At 36.0% G+C, this 24,482-nt stretch overlaps 1 long non-coding RNA gene across 1 annotated transcript in view; it reads left to right on the forward strand.

Moving 5' to 3' along the window:
* LOC122155007 overlaps positions 1–8,328 on the forward strand; it is a 294,799-nt gene extending 286,471 nt beyond the window's left edge. Inside the window, exon 3 of the long non-coding RNA XR_006167087.1 lies at positions 8,283–8,328. This is a non-coding gene — a long non-coding RNA (uncharacterized LOC122155007). The remainder of the gene's footprint in view (positions 1–8,282) is intronic.
* Positions 8,329–24,482: the final 16,154 nt, after the last annotated feature.

Consider the following 24,482-nt stretch of genomic DNA (forward strand, 5'->3'; position numbering starts at 1 on the left):
CATCAGTGTCTCCATTTCTTGATTGATTGTCCAGTATTCTGTTATATGTTATATTAGGTTTATAAATGAGATCTTAGATCACTGTGCACAGAGTGTAATATAAGTTCTTCAGTTTTGATTACAGTAGTCAGAAAATGCTACATAAATCATTTCCTCAAGCCCTGCAAATCAAATGATATTTTCCCCCTTGAACTGTAAACAAAAATCTATCACCATAAAAAAGTAAATTGTTTTAGTAACATCAGTGTAAACTCAATCACATCCAGTGGCTGTGGACTTCAGACATAGCAACACCAGCTTGCAACTTCAGTAGTTAGAAATAAATAAATAAATACATAGAGTGTCATATTTAAACCTGGTGAAAAACTAGCCCTGGGGGAGTAAAGGAATGGGGGGAAGAAGTGGAGAGTGTCTCAGATTTAGGACCTTGATTAAAAAAATTATTTTGGGGATGGAGTAGGGGACAATTTTGGCTTGGAAAGCTTTAGGGAAATATTTCACAATCAAATCAATTGGTTTAAATATATATTTTTTTTTGTTTCAGTCATTGACTGTTATTTCACTGTTAAAAGAAACTAGCTCTTCCACCACGTCAGGAACAAGCATCATCTTTGCAGCTCCAAGACAAATCAATTGTTACCACTGAAACCACATAATTTTAAAACTGTTTTTCTTCCCCTATATAATACCAAGCCTCTGTCCAGGTTTGCAGCCTTTCCATGTGCACCTAAAGGCTTCTTTCGAGTATCACCTGTGTCAAAGACCTTGCTAAAGTCAAAGTAAAGAGTTTTCACTTCTCTCTACTCATGCATGTCATCTAATCATGAAAGGGAATCAGTTTTGTCAAGCACTCTTTACCCTTAGTAATTTCATGTTGACTATTCCCAATCACCTTCTTGTCCTCCTTGTCTTCGGATATGATTTCCAAAAGAAGTTGATGTATTTCTTTCCCAGGAGATTAGGGTCATGCTGACTATCAAATAGATCCATAGGTCATTCTTCGTGACTCTACTGAAGATAGGTATTTTTGTCTATTCCTATTCCTAAGGAACCTTCCCCATTCACTGTGAACTTCTAAGGGTAATAGAGCAGATAGTGGCGTCGTTGAATGCTTGCAACCATCTTGGACACAACCCCATAGTCTCATGAGTATGTGCATGGCCAATTTGTTCAAGAGGTCCCTATTTCTTTATGCTATACTTCCTTATACCAGATTCTACCTTATGGCTCAAAGATCTGGTAGGCTTGAGGACAGCCTTACTAATAAAGGGAGAAAAAAAGAAGCTGCCAGGTTCCTTTTCTATTTCTGTATCATAAGTTTCCCTAGCTGTAGAAATATATTTTCTGTTACCTATCTTTGGCTACTAATGTGCAGATAGAGGTCTTGTCTTCTTGTCTTGCCAGTTCCAATTACAGCTATGCTTTACCTATCCTTATTCCTTCTCAGCATAATTGGGTGATGTTCCAATATTCTTCTTGATAAAGCCTGCTATTTTAGACACAATTCTCATGAGCTTATTATCACTTCTAAAAAAAAAATCATATTTTTTACATTTGTGTTAAAAACTCTTCTGATATAAAATGTTTCAAACTATTGAAATTGTTTATTTTTAGTTATTGTTGACATAATGAATCAAAACTAAGAATCTGTTGTGTCATCAAGAACTCAAGAGATTACATGTAAAATGATCACTGCATTTTCATAATAACAGACAAATATAATGCTATGTTTGTTTCACTTCATCTCACAGTGAATTCAGTTTTAAGTGGGTTTAAGAAACATACATTATTCACAAAGTAAATAAGATGAGTAGATGGTATGCAAGTAAGGTTTAGGAAGTGACTACAAATAAAAAGCAAGTTTATGAATGGAGATTGCATATTAAGGATAGTGGTATAAGGCGTGTTTCAGCAAATCTTATATTACAGCAGCGATTGCATTCTGGTTTCTGTCAGTGGGCCTGATTCTACATTCATTAGTGGCATTTAATACCCTACTTTGTATGTAGCTTGTTGAGAAATTAAATCTGTGCAATTATTCATTGTGAGTAAGGGTAATGAATTTGAGCCCAGTGAGATTATTTCAAGAGACAACCTGTAATTTGTTGATGCGTGGATATTGATATTGCTTGCTTTCATCCGACTTCATCTCATTTTAACCAAAATATTTTAAAATAAGTTTTTACATGTCTTACTGTGCTTAATTTGTAAAAAAAAAAAAAAAAAAAAAAAAAAAAAGAGTGTTCACAGCTCTGCTGAAAAAGACCTGGGGGTACTGGTGGATGGGAAGCTGGACGTGAGCAATGTGCCCTCGCAGCTCAGAAAGCCAACTGTATTCTAGGCTGCATCAAGAGATGTGTGGCCAGTAGACTGAGGGGGGGTGACCCTGCCCCTCTAATCTGTGCTGGTGAGGCCTCATCTGGAGTACTGCATCCAGATGTGGAGTCCTCAGTACAGGAGAGACATGAAGATGTAGGAGTGCATCCAGAGAAGGACCACAAAAATGATCCAAGGGATGGAACACCTCTCCTGTGAGGACAGGCTGTGAGAGCTGGGGCTGTTCAGCCTGGAGAAGAGAAGGCTGTGAGATGACCTGATAGAGGCCTTTCAGTATATAAAGGGGAACTATAGAAAGAAAGGGAGAGACTTCCTAGCAGAGTCTGTGGTGATAGAACAAGGGCAGATGGCTTCAAGCTCAAAGAGGGTAGATTTAGGATATAAGCAAAAAATCTTTTTAGTGAGGGTGGTGAGGCACTGGAACAGGTTGTCCAGAGATGTGGTTGATGCCACATCCTTGGAGACTTTCGAGGCGAAGCTGGATCAGGTCTTGGGCAACCTGATCTAGCTGTGGTGTCCCTGTTACAGGAGAGTTGGACTAGATGACATTTAAAGGTCCCTTCCAACTCTAAGGATTCTATTATTCTATGATATTATTCTAAGCATGTCGAACAGTAGAAATGCCAGAATATGACAGAGAAAGGATGAAGGAAATTTTTCCCACCAGGTGGTTTATGTCCTTGAGAAGTATTTGTGGCAGAAGTCACAGCTTGGCCACTGCAAATTCAACTACTACTAGGGAAGTAAAAAGAGGAAGATATAGTGCAAGGTCCTGAGGAAGAAGATCTCTTCACTGGTGACATGGTAGAGACATTTTTCTGCATGGGAGCAATAGCAGAAAATATACTTTTGTGCAATGTAATATATTTGCTAAAGTTTCTGCTGATTTCAGAGAAAGTATTATTCAAGGACAACGTTTATACCTTTTTTTCACACTTATAATAAATTGAAAAAACACTTCATAGTAGTGTATTATTGCCACTCTCTCTGCAGCATATACCTGACTGGAGAAAAAATACAGCAGCATTGTGTTCTTAAAGGATACAATATAGCACTTCAAAAATTATTGTGCTCATTATTGTAAACAAGCAAAGAGAACATTTTAACTAAGGAAGAAAATCTGCTACTTTCAGGACTTTGATTTTCTTTCCTGAGCATGAGATTTCCAGTTATTTAATAAATTTGTGTATTTGAGTCAAGGAGTTTGGAATGGTGGCATGCACAGTCATTTCATTTGAATTGCTAAATGCTTACTGATATCTGTGGTTTGGAGAGAAGTCTAGTTTGAAATAGATGATGTCACTGTGAGTATAAAATAAAGCAGTTGCATCACAGGCAGGAGTATATGTAAGATTATAAATTGATTACTAGCATATATTACACTCCTGTGAAACTTATGTTCTCATGACAATTTCAGTTGAAAGCAGTGATAAGTACAAGACAATGGCAATAAAGTGCAGACGGTTATAGACTATTTCAGAAATAAAGTAGGGCATAGGAAGAAATTTATCCCTTGTTTGGACGTAGTTCTCAAATTGAAGTTTTCCCCTTGTGTTATCTTCTTAACAAAAATAAATAGTCCAAATCAATAAAGAAGTCCAGAATGTCACAGAAAATATAATTACGCAAGTAATTTTCATCTGATCACCTTCCCTTTTCTGGTGTACACACAGTCATCTTTACTAAGATGGGAAAGGGTATTGCTGAATATTTGATTGAATCTAAGTTCATAACTGTAAATCATACAAAATACCTTTAGTATTTTCACTCTAGGTTCAAAGCATGACATCAGTTTTAATATAATTGCCTAATTTAAGTATGCACATTTTAAAGAATCATGTAAAAATAAGTACATTTTATGCATCTTTTCCTTTTTTTGTTGGCAAAACCAGGGTCCTACCTTTCCTATTTTTTGCACTATCAGTCTGTTAATTTTTATGGAAAAGACATCTAATTAATTTTAATGTGAAATCTGGGGAAAAAAATCCCATGCCAGTGGATTAGTCCATTTTTGATATAGCAATGTCCACATCCTTGAAAAAACAAATAGTTAGAATTTTATTTGTTTGAAGGTAAAATGTTATTATTTGAAAGAACTAGAGAAGAGCCCTTATTCATTCTCATATTTGCATGTACAAATATGTCTGTGCAATAATAGCTAGTGGTTACATGGTTTTTTTAACAATGGAAAAATACAGTAACTTGTTCAGATATGCTGCACTTTGAATTTAGTTTCTTAATGCTAGATCTCCAGATATAACTTCCTTTCAGATGTTCTAATATTTAAACTGTTAGTCTAATTTCAAGTGTCTAATTGTATTTGGTTAAATGAGTTCCTTAATTGTTTTTACACTATCTGTCTCTTTGCTTAACTACTTGAAGCATATGTCACAGAAGAATGAAGTCAAATATTCTGTCTGGAATGACTCTCCTGTTTAATCCGTCATTTTCCCACTTTATAGACAGCCCATTTCCAATCATAGAATCATAGAATTACAGACTCCTTAGATTTGGAAGGGACCTTTGAAGGTCATCTAGTCCAACTCCTCTGCAATAAACAGGGACATCTAAAGGTAAAACAGCTTGCCCATGGCCTGATCTACCTTCACCTGAAAAGCTTCTCTTTCTTCCTTTTTCTAGAAAGGCTTTTTCTATTCCATAGATAGTATGTAGTATCAGCTGCAGAATTACATATTTCTTATTCATTATGAAGCGTGTGTTTGTTTGTTGCAATGCCTTGGCTCGTATTATAAGACTCCAAACTTTTCCAGTGTGTGCGGGTTTTTCCTAGAAATTGTATTAATGCCAGATTTTCTTTTCTTTGCTGGTCTCTGTGGGAAATTCTGAGAATCTCTATGAGGAATGGCCATGAGAGACTTACACTAGCGATTCAATTTAAATCTTCCTAATGACTCATCAAGCTTTGCAGTTTATAATCTTTATATTTTACACGGCCCCTCACCACATTCTTTTCTCTAAATTGGAAAGGTTTGGATTTGAAAGATGGACGGGTTGATGGATTAAGAACTGGTTGGCTAGTCACAGCCAAAGGGTTCTGTATCTGGGTGAAGGCTGGTAACAAGTGACTTCCTCCAAGGGTCGGTCTTGGGACTAGCGCTCTTCAACACCTTTGTCAATGACATAAACAATGGCATCAAGTGCACCCTCAGAAAGTTTGCAGACAACACCAAGCTGAGTGGTGCAGTCGATATGTTGGAGGGAATGGAAGCCATCCAGAGGGACCTGGACAGGCTGGAGAAGTGGACATGTGTGAACTTAATGAAGTTCAATAAGGCAAAGTGCAAGGTGTTGGGCAAGGCCAAGGGCATTCCCAGGTATTTATACAAACTGGGAGAAAAACTCCTTGAGAGCAGCCCTGCAGAGAAGCACTTGGGAGTCCTGGTAGATGAGAAGCTGAACATGATCCAGCAGTGTCCGTTTGCAGCCCAGAAGCCCCACTGTGTTCTGGGCTGCATTAGAAAAGGGGTGGCCAGTATGGAGAGGGAGGTGATTTGTCCCCCTCTACTCTGCTCTTGTGAGACCCCAACTGGAGTACTGCGTCCAGGTCTGGGGCTCCCAGTACGGGAAAGACACAGAGCACTTGGAGCGGGTCCAGAGGAGGGCCACGAAGATGATCAGAGGGCTGGAGCACCTCTCCTGTGAGGAAAGGTTGAGGGAGCTAGGCTTGTTTAACTTGGAAAAGAAGATACTCTGGGGAGACCTCATTGTGACCTTCCAGTACTTGAAGGGAGTGTATAAACAGGAGGGGGAGTGGCTGATAGTGATAGAACGAGGGGGAATGGTTTTGATCTGAGACAGGGAAGGTTTAGGCTAGATATTAGGAGGAAGTTTTTCACTCAGAGGGTGGTGACACACTGGAACAGGTTGCCCAAGGAGGTTGTGGATGTCCCATCTCTGGAGGCATTCAAGGCCAGGCTGGATGTGGCTCTGGGCAGCCTGGTCTGGTGATTGGCGACCCTGCACATAGCAGGTGGGTTGAAACTGGATGATCTTTGAGGTCCTGAAATGGTCCCTGGCCATTCTATGATTTATATGTTACTGGGGCACATACTTGGTTATTGTTAGACATTTGTCACCTATAGTAGTCATACTGTCAGCATGACAATCTGCAGTGGAAGTATGGGTAAAATCAGAAATCATTTTCTTCTCTGTTCTCCATTTCTGTAGATGTTCATAGAACAAATGAGTGGAAGCTCTAATCTCAATTAGACTAATTTTGAGAAACTGGAAGCATAAATTATGGGGATTTTTTTCTTGACAGTACTAAAGTGAGAATCCAATACACAGATTTCAAGGGCAAATACTGTTGTCCTACTATTTTTCTTCATCTTTCCATTAATTAAGTGAAATGTATTTAATGCAAAATAAGGTAATATTCCTTTGGTTTTGAGGAAGCGGGATTGATCTTTTATTATTTTATTTTATTATTTTATTTTTATTATTTTCAGGAATCATTCTCTGCAGTACTCTTTACGGGAAATTTTGTATTCTGTTTCTTCCCTTGAGTGGAATATAAATCTTATTGTCTACTTCCATTTAAGACATTCCTTTCTATTTGTTTTTTTAGAATTTCATTTTCTTGAAGAAGCAGAACTGAATGTAGATTGGTAGAAAATTAATTTTGGAAGAAATTATGGAATACAGAAATTATACCATATTTCACGCTTAGTAAAAATATTTTTTAAAAAGGGAATCTTCTTAACTTACTGTAATGATCATATATTGTTGCCTTACTGACTGTTCTGAAACAATGCATTCCAAAATAATAAAAATAAAAAGATTGTGATGACCCATTGCGGCGAAACAGAGCTTCAGATTATGTTCAGTTTAGTAATAAACTGATTTTCACATAAAAGCAAGCATGGTTTTTTTCCAAGAGTACTTCATTTGGAAATAAAAACTTTTTGTGATCCTGAAAAGGAAAGAATGCAACCATATATTAAGAAATATGGAAGCAGATCATCATTCAGATGTTCCAGAATGCCGGAAGAATTAGCTGTTGCATTAATTTCTGCAATGTATTGATTTCTATCCGAAACTGTAAGAAAACTAAACCTATGGGCAGCTTTTGGGAACTGATAATGTCACCATTTCGTGTTTAAGGAGACGGGAATGCTTTCTTTCACTGAAATGAAAATCTGTAGTGGTCACCATTTTGTTCAGTCCAGCTCCAAAGGTGGATTTGAGCAGTGTCATAGAGATGAGATCTATCTTTCCTTTCAAGTACTTATTGAGCACTGCAGCAAGAAATCCAGCTGAACAGGTAGTATTGCTCCATATATGCCAATAAACAGGGGAAATGCACCCAGCTGCACACTGTGACAGTGATCTCAACGCATCAGGATGCTCCTGTGTGTTAATGAGATTGCTAAAACCCAACCCCAGCTACATGCATAATGCCCATGTCTGCCTTGCAACCAATTGACCAATGGGTCAAATATGTTTCAAAAAGTAAAGAACAGCTATTTGATATTTCCCAGGTTTTGCTCACATTTGAAAAGGAATCATTAGGAAAGATGGCATAACTTATAAACTGCAATTAGATTTCACAGTAATTAAAATATTTTTTTCCCACTTAGTGGATGCAGAATAGGCCATTCATTCAATTAATGTTTGCAGTTTGCATTGCTTTACTATATTGATTTACAGCATGCACTCAATACATATAGTTACCGAGCAATACTTGAGATGTGAATAATAGGTTCTCTCTTTACTGCCATTGAAACAAAAAATAAACAAAAAACTTACAGCAGTCCCATTGCTAGAGATAGTAAGTACTCCACAACAATCAACCCATTGCATTTGATTGCCTTATCAGCTTTTCAAAATGTCTCTGCGTACATTTATTCAGCATTTGGAAGATCTAAGGTGCACCTCAGCTTCCTTTGTGCTCATTCATTTTCATTTCTTTATTATATTAACAGATTTCAGAGAAGAAACCATCTGATTTTCTGCATGGCCCAGTTTTAGGTAAGGATTTTTAAAATAATTGCTAAAGAAAAACATTTTTTTGTGCAGTTTTTATATATTTTGTTGTTTACTGCAATTAGATGTACTAGAGCCTAATAATAATGTGTCTTAAGACATCAGCAGGTGAAATTCGATGATTTTTCAGGAATTTGCTAGTTTTGCTTGATTGGATCAGTCATTGTCAGAGTTTTTATTTCCTAGACTGTATGTTTGTTCAAGTAAGCAAAATATAAATATTGCAACTTGATAATTTGCAACACTTTTCACAATTCTGCATACTATGAAATTAATTTATCTGAATCTATTCACATTAACACTTTCAGAAAGAAAAAACGATATGAACACTTCAAAATCAATTAATTGCTGATTTAAATGAAAATTGACAACAGTCTGCTTGCATTAAGAATTCACATTATTTAAAAAATGCAACTCTCCAGTTTATTTATTTATTGTGATTTGGCTGTAAAGTCAGTAAAGGATCCACATGAACAGACTCTACCAAAAACATGTTATTCTTACTTTGGTCCACAGCTTACATGACTGAAAAATAGACTGCTCAGATAATCGTCTTTGTTTTTAAGCCTATGCCCCGGTAATAGCCAGTGCTTGAAACTGCTAGTGAGTAGATACTTCAGGAGCTGGTGTGCAGCAAGCATTCAATACACACATCTGAGTGACGGAAATGAAAACTCATAGTCTATATCAGTAAGAGATTGGATGAAAATCAGAGCAAGTATTACAGGAGGGCAAAGTGTCAGGAAAGCAATCAGCAGATGAGCAGATAAAATGGTGGTAGAGCAGTATCGCATATCAGATGAGGCTGTGAAGTAGTGGTCGAGAAAGGCTAGGGAAAGATGGAATGGATATGGAGAAGGATTCTGTCTTTGGCTTCCCCAGATGGCTTTCAGTACTGGATATAAAACTGCTGAAGAAAATAACCTGACTGTATTGTAGTAAAAATGACATTTCCCCCCCCACACACACGCACACACACACACACAAAAAAACAACAACAAAAAAAAACAACTACAGAACTGAATTGTATTGTATTGCAATACACATTGCCTCATTTGCTGAAATCATCTTCATTAGATGAACATGACTTCACTTGAACTATTTCTTTGTTGCAAAAATATGTAAAGCGCGACATGTCACAGAATATTAGTTCAAAGGAAGCATCCTACTCAGAAAAAGCAATCTTACAAATTTTAAATGAACTGAAAAATAATCTCAAATTATCAATTTTAGATCAGGTAGACACCTGATCGTGTAAAGGAGCCCAAATAAAGACTTTTCAAAAACACATAACTTTTTCTCTTTGAAAAAGTGGAAACAAAGTAAATAAAATACTTTGATGCTTTCCAGAGGATTTCTTTTTTGCTGACTTGAGCCCAAACTTGTTTATACTTTTGCTTATCCCAGTGCTCATTTCTTTACATTAACTTGTCAGAGCCATGGATGAATGAAGTCAAACTAAATGAATGTGTGTTTCCAAGCAAGTTTGCTTAGATTAACATTATATTCTACTGAAGTGTTGTTTTCTTGATAGTTCACACTCTCACCAGAGGTATGAAATGCCCAAGTTCTGGATCTTGTTCCAGTAAATGTTTCCTGATTGAAGATATCAGCAGGAAAGTTTAATGGTAGCCTGCCAGTTAATAGATTTTTCCGGTAGTCAGCACTTTGGCTTAAATTCTGTCAGGGGAGGACAGTCAGCAGGAGACTTAATACCAGAGCTATGGATCCTACCCAGTACTTATTGAGTGAACAAATGGAGTTTACCTGAAAATATAGCTCATACCCTCTCATTTTTATTCCAGTGAAATTCATACCCCAAGTCAAATTCTGTTCTAGGAAGGTAAGCCTACAGAATATAACAAAAGGAAGATGTATTCAATACATAGCATATAAAGTAAGATCTACTCGTTGTTTTAAATTTCGTATTACATTTTGATATAGTTTGACTTTGATCATCACATGCTTGGAAGTTCTGTTAGGTACTTAACAAGTGGTGGTTATGCTTTAATTGGCAGTATTTTATACATTTATTAGAAAAAATGTGAAATTTTCTACTGCTTTTTCTTCAGTTACAACACGACAGGTTTTGAAATAATGTTTGTAGCTGGAAAGGGTAGAATAGAAGGGTAGAATAGAATAGAGAAGCATCCTCAGGCTTCGCTTGTTACCTCTATACTTGGCACGTCTCTTGCAGCCCTTCTTTACAGAGGGGCCTGAGGAAGTTGACTAGAGTAACTGGAGAAAAAGAAAATAGAGTTAAAAAATGTAAAGTAATAAAAACTAGTATTACTACTTATCCACTCTGTGTTTTCCTCATAAAAATTCTGCAAAACAGTAATGATTGATTTCACTCTTAAAGATGGGCTTAATGTTTGTAATAAATATCAGCAAAAACAAATCATTGTGCTGGGTCATTTGGAAAAGCATCTCTGATTTTCAGTTTGCAATTGATGAGAGTGTTGCTGATACACAAGGCAGGATAAATTTTACTGTAATAAATATACTGAAAATGTATTCACCTTCACCTTTTTTTTTAATAGACTTTAAGAAGTAATCCTTCGGATGTAGCTGGAAAAGCATTTTTAATCAGTAAAAATAGTATGGTAACTTCTTATCTATTACTTCCTCCTCATTTTCATGCATTATTTTGCTACAAATGCTTTTGCCAGTGCAAGGTGCTTCTGTCATCGTGGCACAGAGATTAGTTTTAGTATCTCAGTACAAATCTTCCTGGTCCAGCTCATGACCACGTGCATCTGTTTTCTATTAAAACTATCTACACTGAAATATTTTGTAGTTTTTAATGGTAACTTCCTTGAATACGTTTTCATTCTCTGACTGCATAATTCAGAACACATTTCTTAATAGGGAATACGTTTCATATTGCTTATGAACAGATGACATTAGACATTGTTTAGTTTACGCTGTGGTGAGTGCTGTGCTGCTCTTCAGTGTACATTATTTTAAGCTAAGAGACATTGGTAATATTCACATTCATTAGGAGACAATGCTGTTGTTCAACATCAGATATTTATGAATCAAAAAGTTGCTAGGAGAGGTTGTGGAGTCTCCCTCCTTGGAGATCTTGAAAAGCCACTTGGACACAGCCCTGGGAAACATGTTCTGTGTGGCCCTGCTTGAGCCAAAATTGGACCAGAGGTTCCAACCAGCCTCAAACATTTTGACATTCTGTTAAATGAAACAAAAGGTACCTTGAACAGCCTGCAGGCAGGAATGACTTTGCGTTTTCTCTACTTCTCCTGTTTTGAGTTTTCTACTAGAGGCAGCATCTGCAGCTTCCATAATTAAAAGACTTTTTTTTTTTTGTATGTGTCAAGACACTGAAATAATGCTGCCCTGGGGAAAGGATCAAGGATGCTCCTTGATTCCTCACTGAGATGAGTTTGTTACCAGTCTCCAGATCTACCATTGCTCTTTGCTGTTGCATTTCTTGTGACTGAGAACTGGAGAAGTCTGTTTGGTTCTGGTCCACATCTCTTTAACATTCTAGGCCAAGGAAAATGTGATTTTGAAATAGAAGGACTAAGAATTTATCTTGTGTTGTATCTTATGATATGTAGTTCTAACTAGCAGATCAACACTGTTTCAACAAGCTGTGTGCGCTGATATCCTCAGAAGTATGTTCTCAGATTCTTCTGTCTGGGAGACAAATATCTGATATTTGAAACTTCAAATATGTACAATTTGTTTATACCCACTGAAACATTTTAAATAAGATTCTGTTCATTTTTTTTCTGAACTTCACTGTAGAAGTTTGGTGCTTTCAGTGGAAAGTAAACAAAGCTGACAGTTCTTCCAGTATTCAGAAAAAAAAATGCTCAAGCTGCTCAAGGATGTGCAAAAATGCAGATTTATACAAATTGAGTCAATATTATTGAAATTATTCCTGCAAAGCAAGCAGTAATGCCACGATAAACAACAGAATGAATATGAGGGAATGACTATTTTACTGATAGTGAGTCATATCCTTCTTTTTTATCTTTTTGAATGTTAGTGTATATTCTACTAAGCATGTGAATTCCGTATATTATTTTAAAACAAAAACACTTCCAGAAGAGCAAATAAAAAATTAAAGCCAAGCTGTGTCACTTAGATTGAATGGCTTGAAGTATGACATAGATAAATTATTCTGATCAGTAGATGTATAGAAGTTGATTTGAAGGGTCCCAGAGTCCCTGGTATGTCATTCTGCCTATCAAGTAGAAAGGAGAGAGCCATGAATTGAGGATATGGATAGAAGCTCAAATAACAAAATTTATAGCTGATCAGACATGAAGTATTTCTAAGAGCTTTCATCTTTTGCTGTATAACTATCTGCAGCTATTGCCAGTTTTATTGCCAAATGACTTCTGTTCTATCCTTTGTGGTGCTGTGTTCACTCCCAGCAGACCCTACAGCTTTCTACCTATCCACATCAAGACTAATCTACACATATCACTGTTACCACCAAAATGCTGGAGTGTATGAAAAGTCTTTCTAATTTAAGGATTAAGGAACTCCTTTCACAAAATTACTGCTTTCCTCTATCTAGTATTTTTCCATGTTTCTGAAAAACGTAGTTGTCACCAAGAGCTACAGAAGCCATGGATTCCTTTGGGTTTCCCCAGCCATAGGGTTGTGTAATTAGAAATTTGTTCTTACAAATAAGAAAAAAAAATAATAATAACGTTCTGTGTAGCTTATTATCTTCAATATCTAAGCAGATCAGGTCATTACTGTTATCATGCAGCACATGTTACACATATAACCCAGACTCAGAATTTATGAGCCACTCATTTGGACCACGGAAGAAGCTGATGATGGTAAAGGTGTCCTTGAACACTGGGGATCCTTGGTTTTGTTTTCCATCAGTAGAGGTCTGATCCAAGTCCCACATGGGTCTTGTTGCTTGTTTTCATAGACACTGTTCCCTGTGCTGCTGCACTTCTGTGTTCCATGGCATCATCACATCCTGGCATCCAAGCACTTTGACTCAGTGAGTGTTCCTACCCCCTTTGGTTACCCAGCACATGGGTTTTGATAAGGTTGATACCCTTATCAACCTGTTATCACCCAGGGAGCCCCATACCTTAGCACTAGAGAAGGAGAGAGAGAAAGATGCTCATAGCACCTTTCACAGTCATTCAATTTAGAATGCTGTGAATAACAGGATATATTATCAGAGTATTTTGTTACTTAGAAGCTTTCTCTGTTTTCCAAGTCACTTCTATGGGCTGATGGCATTTTAGTGATATCAGTATTTAATTATATTCATCTCCAGCATCTGACCACTTTATTCTCACCATTTCTTATATTACATGTCCTCTTTTGAATTAACTCCTCTTTTATCAAATCATCTTAGTGCCCTGAAATTTGTTACTCAGCTACTGATCTCATCTTCCATGATGAAGTGACTGTAATCAGTTCTCATTGAGGGGTTCTACTGATGGTTTATATCATAAGCTCCTATTAAATATCCAGGTTATTATAGACATTTTGTTGATACAACAATAATAATGACTCCAAGTTTTGAAGGACTTTGTGCACTGTCTACATGTGAAAATTCTGTAATTACACTTGACAGCTGATGAGGCATCCTACCTAAATTGATCCAATTATTTATTAAACAATTTTCCTGAATAAAAAGAACTGCAAGACTTCATTTTCATTAATGAAACGTGTGTGGTAAATGTGGTTTTAAATACCTTCAGATTATTTGGATCTCAACGTGTATATAAACTCAAATGTCCTTCAAACATACTAAATGCTGTCCTTTATCAGATTTTACAACTGTTTTTGAAAATATGAGAAAACTTATGTAAAATGATGCCCCAGTCCAGTATCAGTAACTAGATCCATGGCAAATCCAGTACTGGAATCCAGAATTCTAGCTCTCAAGGTTTTAGAGATTACAGAAATATTTCTTAGGTAAATTAGTTTGAAGCTCATATATGCCACTTTTATAAACCCACATAAAGTTTTAAAAGTGTAAGGAGAGCATAAATGTTTATATCTTCATTGAATTATTAATGCTTAAAACTGAGGTATTCAGGAAATCATAAAAAGAAAAGAGTTACCCTGGAAAATCATCTCAGCCACATTCCACATCCTGCCTCTCTTACTGGTTACATTGATGATACATAGTTCAGTGCATTAAGCTTTATATTTTAAAAACAGCAATGGTATTATTGTTTTTTTATACAGAATGCTCAAAGCAGTGGCATAGGAGAAACATGAAATGAGAAAACTTCCTGAATTTTCTGAGTGCCTCCTGTTTCAATTGTATACATAATATAACAAAGCGTGTCTTGTCCTTTGCAACCCCAATTAAATTCCTTCTTTCTCTGTGCTGGTGAGATGATAAAAGAAATTAAACATAATCTCAGGCTATATCAGTCAGCTTATTTTCCTTGAGGTGATGTACTGTGTGTTATGAAAAAAAGCTGACTTATATTTGCATGCTCTATGTGCTATGAAAGTCACATCCAGAGAACTGATGCCCAGCAAGCTTCTAAAACGAATTAATAACCAGAGACAAAGATCTTGTATGTGATTTCTATGGATGGAATAGACTGTAAGTACATTTCAGCCTCATATTTTGTCTAGTCCTGTTGCTATCATTAGTTTGACATCTATTGTGTACTTTCACTGCTGATTGAAGTTACATTAAGTATTGTTTTATGGTATAATTCAAACTATGTTCACCAGTTAGCCAGCATGCCACTAATGCACACTGCAGAAGTCTGTATTTATATCCTCTATGAAAAATAAAGCAGAAATTCAGGCACATGTACTCCTTGAGTTTAAATTAGATATAACAAGTCACACATAATAGAGCTATATGCACATTTTGAGCATGCTATGCGTTCAGTGTCCAAACTTTCAGCATCCTACCATGTCTTCAGATTTGTATTGAGACTTACTGCTGTACCCATGTTTTCCTTTTATTCTGTATGCCTACCAGAAGACCACGATTGCGTTTATGTCCCACAACAAGACAACATTGCAGGAAGGCATGTATACGAAAAAACTAAGCTTCTGAACTATGAAAGACAGCTGAAGAAACTATATATTTAGGATGATTGTCTATCTCCATACTCTAACAAGCAGTGTAACTGACATTCCTTACTGCCAACAGCCCATAGACGTGACTTGGAAAACAGAGAAAACTTCTAAGTAACAAAATACTCTCATAATATATCCTATTATTCACAGCAGTCTAAAATGAATGACTGTGAAAGGTGCTACGAGCATCTTTCTCTCTCCCCTTCTCAAGTGCTAAGTTCAGTAATGGAAAAGTTGTAGTTCCCATCACACTGGGCCAAATCCAAAGTAAATTTGTTCTATTTTCTACCAGTAATAAACTTCCCAATGGAAGACATAAGAACCTGGTGGTAACCACAGTGGTTTCTGTAATGGTACAACTTAAAACAGAATATATTCTCTTCCAGTTTGTTGTGAATTGATGCTAGTGTATATACCATTTGTACTTAACAGAAAAAGGAAATAAGACTTAGAAAAATTTTACAAAAGCTTTTACATTTCTGGTGAGTCCGGGCCCCACATTGAAAGCCACTTGAGGGATGACAAACATAGGATAATCTGTGCCATGTTTGCTTTCCTCATTATATTTCACAGTGCTTTTTATAGTTCTAAGTTTTTAGACTGAATTTGTGCTCTAGATACATTTGCTGCCAAAGTACTAACATAATAGAAGACCAAGGCAGAAGAAAGTCAACCTTTTACATTTTTACATACCTCACATGCACTTCTTGTTTCCATCTTGTACTTCACCCAGCATACCCTGCGCACTCTTGCACTCTTTCCAGATCATCTGCTGCTTCTGTTGCCTGTACCTTACCAGAAGCAACAATAGAGGTGGACCAACTTCTCTCATTTCCTTCCAGCATCATTTCTACACAAACTCTCATGTTCTCTACTGCAGTTCAATGGTTTGCAAAATGATATTTTAAATCAGGTTATTCTGAAATGGCTTAATGTTGTACGTGGTTACAGGATAATGGCATTTCTTGAGTGCTTGCTGGGCAATGATGTTATGGGTTATCCATACCAATTTTTCAGCCATTCGGGAGCATCAAAATATGATGCTTGATTGGAGAAATGTATTTTTTCTCCTTTTCTCCTTGCTAATGATCTTTTGAAGCAGAACATATATTTCTAAGGGCTTGTCTAGAATTTTACTTGCTGTGATCCTACTTCTATGATGTGGCAGCATTTCTGTTCAAATAGTGAAGTGCAAAAGCATAGGATAGCAACGCTGAGAAGTGAAAGAATCATGCTAATAGGTCAAATGAAAGGCCTGTCTAGACCTGTAACCTGTCTCAGACCAATAACAGTGAAAAATAAGATGCTGTAATATTCTGTTCACTCTGCATATGAAGAAAAAGTAAAAACTTGGAGGTTTTTGTTCATGTGAAGAAAATCAGCACAATATGCAAGAATATTTGCAATATAGTATCTTTGACTAAAAGATTTTCTAAAACAAACAGAAAAACAAATAAAACCCAACCAAAGCAAAGTAAAAAAAAAAAAAAAAAAGATCTTGGGAAGATGTGGCAGGAAAATGTAAATATCAGTCTAATGTGTTTTTTCCTATCATTCTTCCAGTCATCCAAGAATACACATATCTTTTAATAAAAGCATTGGCTCCACCATAGATTTCAGCTGTGGCAGTTTGCCAACAGATGTTTTAGTAAACCATGCCCAAGTAACTGCTTTTACATGAAAATAATATAAAATGTTGATCTGTTTGGAGACTTTTTTGATTTGTGGAACTCTTCCTTTTTATTCAGATTTTAAGTAATTGCTAAATGTTTATTTCCATACAATTTCTTACACACAACAGGATGAAAAAAAAAAAAAAGGTATTGTGATACAATTTTTTATGATCACATTTTTTTAAATAACTATGTATGTTACTCACAACTATATTCAATGTCTGCAGTTGTATGAATAAAGCAAAAACATTATTTTAGAAATCACAATCCTAAGTACTCAGAACAAAGAACTCCTATTCCTTTTATTTTGTGAAAATTTTGCCACCAGGGCACTTTGATTATCTTGCAAAATTCAGGTAGATGCAAAGACCTCTGAATTAACACCAGTTTTGGAACAGAAGACATAGCTTTTTTTCTAACACATAGGGCCTTTCCACTGTGCTTAGTGCATCAGTATCAGTTCAAATGAAAATGCAGTATTTTTTGTACTTACAGATCCACCAGTCTACACAAGTATCCCTGATACTTCACAGTGTTTATATTGGCTGATCCTGCAACAACTTTGTTCTCTTGTATTCCAGAGAACATGTGCATGTTATGTCATCTGGATCTGTAAGCCCACTTACAGTTAGTTATGCAAACCCAAGATTAAAATGATAAAGAATTATGTCCCAAATGTGAGATTATTTTTTACAGCTTTGTACTGGGAAAATGAGTGAAGGAGGAGAAAAATATTAGGCTAACAGAGTAGCATCCAGCTGCAAATGGTTCCCATAATCACATCTGAGGGAGTGGCTCTATTGCTTAGTTAGATTTGAGCTGAGCTGTATGTACGTGATCATTTTTCTCTTGTCTCAGTGTTGTCACTGTTAATTTTGCCTCTTGTTTGTGTGAGAAGGTCTTGGTTGCATGATTTATCTTTTGTTCTGGCCTGATCTAATCCAGGTGGCAATCAGGGACATGTAGGGAGAAATGTTTCAATGATTCCAAAATATACTGGTTCTGATTTTGTATATGAAGGGGCAACAGCGTGCCAATTTCAGTGGTGTTTTTCTGTTGAGTTTGATTTACAGATAGACTAAAATACGTTTTGCAAAAAAGCAAAAATCCATGGTTTCTGATAAGCTACACAGGATATCTACTAATTAATCACACTGAATTCTAAAACCTGATACATAAAGAAGCAGAGTTTACAGGTAAAGGAGCATCAAGATTGTTGGTTTGGAATTATGGCAAGATGACTTGTTTTTGTTTCACTACAAGGACTTCACAAGGATGATGCAACTTGCTGCATTTCAATAAAGCTGAGACCCTTCAAATCTAGCTCTTTGTTTGTGCTTGTTTGTGATCTCTTTCTTCTACAGTTCCTATCTAGTGGAAGGTTCCCTCCATATTCTGTTCTATAGAGAGTCTGCATTCCATAGGTGCCCTTCTGATCTTACTTCTGAAACTTCAGACTTTCAGACCGTGTAGGTGGAGAAATGTTTAATGGGCAGTCTTCAGCCAGGCAGTGTCGTGCATACGTTGAAACAAAGTGAAGCAAACAGTTGTTTCTGCTTCTTCAAATTTAAGACAAATTTACAAAAACGTTGAGAGGAATTGCACATTCATATTCTTAGCTCTTTTCTTTCTCAAGTCTGTTCTGTTCAATACATTTTTAATATTAATCATTGAATCTATGCAGTTTTGTCAGTTATATAGTGAAGATGTAGCATCATCAAGTGAAATGTGCACCAAAGATGCAGATCAAAAACAAATGTGAGAAGGAAAACAATGACGTTATAGCAAGCTGAGGACATGCTATGTTGTGTAAAAATATGCATTTTGTCCAGGTCAGAAAAGAATGGAACAAAGACTAAATGGATTGCTGAGTTGAATAGTTGATGTTAGTGTGGGCAATGAGATACTGAGTGTCAAGGGATGGAAAGCAAAAGGCGCAGTAGATAAGAACAAAAGAAAAACAAGTGCATAGTTTCTGCTTAATTGCATTAATTCATCTTTCATGAATGTGGCAAGTACAGTACTGAGTCTATGTTGATTTGAGACTGCGTAAAACTTCTCCCTTACTTCCCTCATCATCACATGCAGACAAATGGAGGTAGATGCTGCAGAGGGGGACAGACTTAAATTCTCTACTTGCTTGTTGTGAGCTGCATACAAAAGGAGGTAAGCAGTGCAGTGAAATTTAAAAGCTATAACCTAGATTTAGAACTATCAATTACTTTCTTTTAGCTGCATCCCAACTGATTATGTTACATTGAAGTTCATCAATCAGTTCAGTTCAGGACTTCACGGTAATACGTAGTATCTGCTTTCGGAATTGAAACTATATCTGCTTATGCAGTCATCAGTGTGTAAAAGAGAATAATACATTGTATTCCTGTAAAATAAGAAGATCTTTGCCCACTACAAGTTCAAAACAAATACCACTTTCATAATTTCTAGTCTATACGTTCCTTTTCAGCTCATTGCCATCTAATAGCTCACAACGTGGTTGGAGAGGAGGAATGAAGAGCACCACTTCAGCATGAAGAAATAATGTTGGAAGGCTACTAGCTTTATTGGAACCTGTACACCTACTTTGAGAAATCATCATTGATGTTTAATATAAACTTGAAAAATGATCATCATTTTGGTGCTGTGGTGCACTGTTCTGTAATTTCTGCTCATAAAGAGACCACAGATCTCAACAAGTAACAATCTCTTTATGGGCAAATTCTATAATATATTTTATTTTAATGTTGTGGTATGTCTAGTGTCTTCTGGAAGGGAATGAAGAATCGACCACGATTTCTTCTCCCTAAATAATTCTTCATTTTGAGGTAGGATCAGAGAAAAACATTATTATCTTGTTAAAAGTCTGTGACAGGAATTAAAAGGCAAATGGTTATCAGAGTTATTACAAATCTTCAATATACTCTATTTGTACGTGACATTTATCATAACTGACAGCGTAAAGTCTGTGATTTCAAAATAAGAACACTACTAAACTGGTTTTGTCTGTTTTCAAATTGTTTTATTTACATTATTGAAAAATGTTTACATTTTAGACAGCCAATTTGTTTTTTTAAAAAACATGATCTTAGAAGAAAAAATGGTCTTCTGTGCTTCTCCTGTCTGTAGTATTTCATCTGAAAATGGCAGGGTAATTTGAAATGTATATTTTTTAATTATAGTTCTTGATCAAAGGATTGTGGAGCTTGCAAAACAGATGAATTCCTAGATTAAACTGTTCTGTAGTTAGTTGATAAATATGATTTAAATTTTTCATTCAGTTTGAACTATTAAATAAGATTAGATTAATATTTACATTCACAAATTGAAGAGATGAAAACAGTTTTAACATGTCAATTGCTAATAAAGAATTTAAGGAAATACTGAAAAAACTGACTGGGGGTTGTTGGAGCTTTACGCTGTTATTAAAAACTATCCTAGGAAATAACAAAGTCCTTGATTTTCATATCTTAGGACACAGAAAGAATCTGATTGACTTAGGAAATTAATTTGTCATAATAATTTGAACCTTACAAATGCAAAGAATCACCGAATCACTGAATATGCTTGAAGAGATTGAAGGGTTCAACAAGGATCATGGAGTCCAACTTTTGTAGAAGCCACACTGAAAATATTTTCCTCTTAATTCATCTCAATCAGTAGTCCTTTAAAGTTCCAGTACAATACAGTCGAGGAAACTGAACATGTACAAATTCATGGGGCCTGATGACATCCATCCTAGGGACCTGAAGGAACTGGTTGATATAGTCACCAAGCCATAGTCTCCATCATATTTAAAAAGTCATGGCTGTCAGGTGATATTGTCAGTAGCTGGTAAAAGGGAAACATCACTCTCATTTTTAAGAAAAGAAGAAAGGAAGACCAAGGAAATACAGGGCAGCACTCTTTAATGAAAAAGATCCTTCTGGAAGCTATCTTAAGGCACAATCTGCCTTTGAAGACTGGTAGCATTCTATTGTGGAGTGTCATCAGTAGACAAAGGAAGAGTGACTGAATCATCAGACATTAAGTCATCTCCTCAAAGTTCAGCTAGGCTTTTGACGTGGTCCCACATCACATCCTTATCTCTCAGTTGGAAAATTGTGGATTTGAAGGGTGGACGATTCAGTGGAAAAGGAGTTGGTTGCATGTCATAGCCAGAGGGTTGTGGTGAATGGCTCTGTGTCCAGACGGAGGCTGGTAATGAGTGATGTATCCCAGAGTTCCATCTTGGGACCAGTGCTCTTCAACATCTTTATCAGTGACCTATGATCAAGCATGCCCAACATGGGCAGAATACCACCTGGTCCAGCTAGGTAAAGTGGTCCCGCAGGATCATAAACCTTTAACATTATTATATGATTTTTAGCAATATTTTTTCACAAGTCAATTGCAAGTAACTTGATTGCAGACTGAATATGAGACAGTGTAACACTGTAGAGAGGAGGGCACAATGCAGTGATAATGCTGCCTCCTGTGCCCACCACACAGAATCAGTTTGAAACCCGCATGCATTATATGTTTACTTATCACTTAGTGAGTAAAATTGATTGGCTGATAATAATCTTCCAGCCCAACTATGTGTATGTGTGCCTGTTAAGACATGCATTTTTTCTTACTAAACAGATGTGTAAGTATTCTTATTCAATTATCAAACTTGAACTTGTGTTATTTCCTAGAATAATAACTTAACAGGTTCGCGTGGAAGAAATATCTAGGATGCTCATGCAGTGCTGACAGATTTTGGGAAAATTTTTTGAGGAAATTCTTTACTCAGGGGGCAACGAGGCACTGGCACAGGTTGCACAGAGAAATGGTGGAAGTCCCATCCCTGGAGGTGTTCATGGCCAGGTTGGATGAAGCCCTTATGTAGCAGATGGCAACCCTGCCCACAGCAGGGTGGCAAGGTGGGACAGTCATTTGCAACCTAAGCCATTCTGTGATTCTATGGCTCTATAATTGTTTCAGGATTTAATTCCCTTCACAGTTACTTAGTCTGGAAGCTTTACAACAATTAGCAAACACTGGGTTGTTTATGTGATGTTAAATTACATTTATCCAGACACAATTCCAACTGGTGCCAGAGTACATACTTTCTATGGAAATATGTATGTACTTTGTGCACATATCTTAAAAAACATTAAATGGGAGAAAAAAAGTAATATGGCATATATAAGTCTACTGTTGCAGTTTCTCAAGGGAGTATTTTCTTGGTCTGTAGTACCTAATCAATTCAAATAAAATGATTATAAGCAATACATTCTTGCAAAAAAATTAACAGGCCTGATTAATACAGAACTGAAACTGACAATCTCTGCGTTGGAGATACACACTGTTCCTTTAAGCACTTGTTCCAAACTCTTACTATCATCTTGGGGAGAAGGAGTGTGTAAAGTTAAATTTCCTAGTCTGTTACTTGTTTCTATATCTTCTTTTAAACAATTTATCTGTAATAAATTCCTGTGGGGCATAAGCCATAGATATCATTTCATGAGAAGATTCTGATATAAATTTAACACTGATGAAAGCTCTAAATCAATATGAGTTTATGATTATGAATGCATTATAAACTTTCCTATTAATACACATAACTAAACCCTACCTATAATGGCTTACTTATATTATTAGGCAGGAAACAGAACTCTGTGAATACTTACATTTTAATACTTGTTTTTCATGAGAAGTCACAGACAAAATAAGTTATTCAGAGAATTAAATTTAAACTTTCAGCAATGAAACAAAGAAAGAATCAATTTGCTTCAATATCAAATGACTAATAATGCTTTTTTTTTTTTTCTTTGAAAGAAATAGATAAATATTTTTTCAGGAATAAATATACCTGAAGAAATATTCCACTTTCACTGCACACATAATGAAAAGGAAATATAATTTAGAGTAAATGATTTTTATAATTGAAGAGTTGTGGTGAAAGACACTATGCAAGCCTAGTTAGTGACAGTCTGAATTTCTTTTAACGTAATATATGCCTACACCTTAACCAGCTTTGAACTCATGTTTGGGTATATCACAGTTAAATTGAACATATATTTGTGAACAAGGACACATATTGAACATTGAACATATATTTGTGAAACTATGATCATCTTCTTTCTTCATTTTCAGAGTTTCAAAGTATAACTGCCACTGTCATTTCCATGTAATTTCGTTCCCTTCAAATTTATGCAGGGTTAAGAATCAGTAAGTTAAGGTTAATATCTGTGAATCATCTTATGAAGAGTTAATGATTCAAAACTGACATTTTGATCAAAGTCGTCAAAGCAGTTCCGTGTGAAGTCAAAATCCTGGCTATTTATGAGACTAGAGTGTGACATGATGAGACAGATGCATATTAGATGCATTTGAGGAAAGAGGGTAATCTCTGCTCAGTCCACAATGGCAAATACCAAAGAATATCTGAATAGGCTCTGAGGAAGTATTACTCTTCTAGGAGGAATTCATCAACTAAATCCCAGTAAAATTACTGAACAGCTTCCTCAAGATATCTGTCTGTGATGGAAGAAAAATTAGGACAGTGATAAAAAGTGAGAACACATCTAACAAAGCACTGTCAATACAGTAATATTACAGTAATTTTATTCACAAACATCATGCATAATCAGGCAAAATTAAATATAAGCAACTGAGCACACTGCTAGTTATTAAATGGCATGGAGGTTGGTTGCAGCAGAACCTGAAGGACGAGCCTGATATTGAAAGGAACAGTTTTTGTGTTCTTGCCTTACTCTTATATTGATCCATTTTCTGTTTTCCTGCTTGAATATAATATTTACCAATTTCCGTAAACAACCAAGGTTTCTAAAGCCACTTCAAAATTTACTGACAATTTAATTTGTAACTTCAAGATCTCTGCTTCAGTGTCTCTCTTGTGTCAATCAGCATTGTAGAAATTATTTAATTTGCAGTTAAATATAAGCGCATAACATTTACATGATTAGCATGCATTAAAAGAAAAAATAATGACAGAAATATGATTTTGACAATGATAAGGAGTGAAAATATTGTCTTCTGTAAAACAAGTAAAAAAAAGTAAAACACTTACAGGCCTGGATGTGGAATGATTAGCTTCTTTATTATTGATGTGATTAGTACTTTAACTGAATAAAATTAGATAACATTGTGTTAAGGTATGACCTTGTCTTGTCTTCCAGCAGTTAATGATGTAATGGCAGGTTGGAATGTATACTCTGAATACAAAGAGCTTCATTTGAATTCTGACATTCACTGAAGTCTTCAAATTCATTTTTGATCTGCAGGTATGGGCTTTTATTTTCTATTTTATTTTCTGTTCATTTCCACCCCTTTGCTTCTTATACACTTACATGTCAGATACCTTTTTTTCAGACTCTTTCAACTCTTTTTTTTTTCAACTTTTCAACTCTTTGG

This window comes from Centrocercus urophasianus, unplaced genomic scaffold (assembly GCF_019232065.1).
Source record: "Centrocercus urophasianus isolate 14NV4802_14NV808 unplaced genomic scaffold, USGS_Curo_1.0 seq_11, whole genome shotgun sequence".
NCBI classification, from domain to species: Eukaryota; Metazoa; Chordata; class Aves; order Galliformes; family Phasianidae; genus Centrocercus; species Centrocercus urophasianus.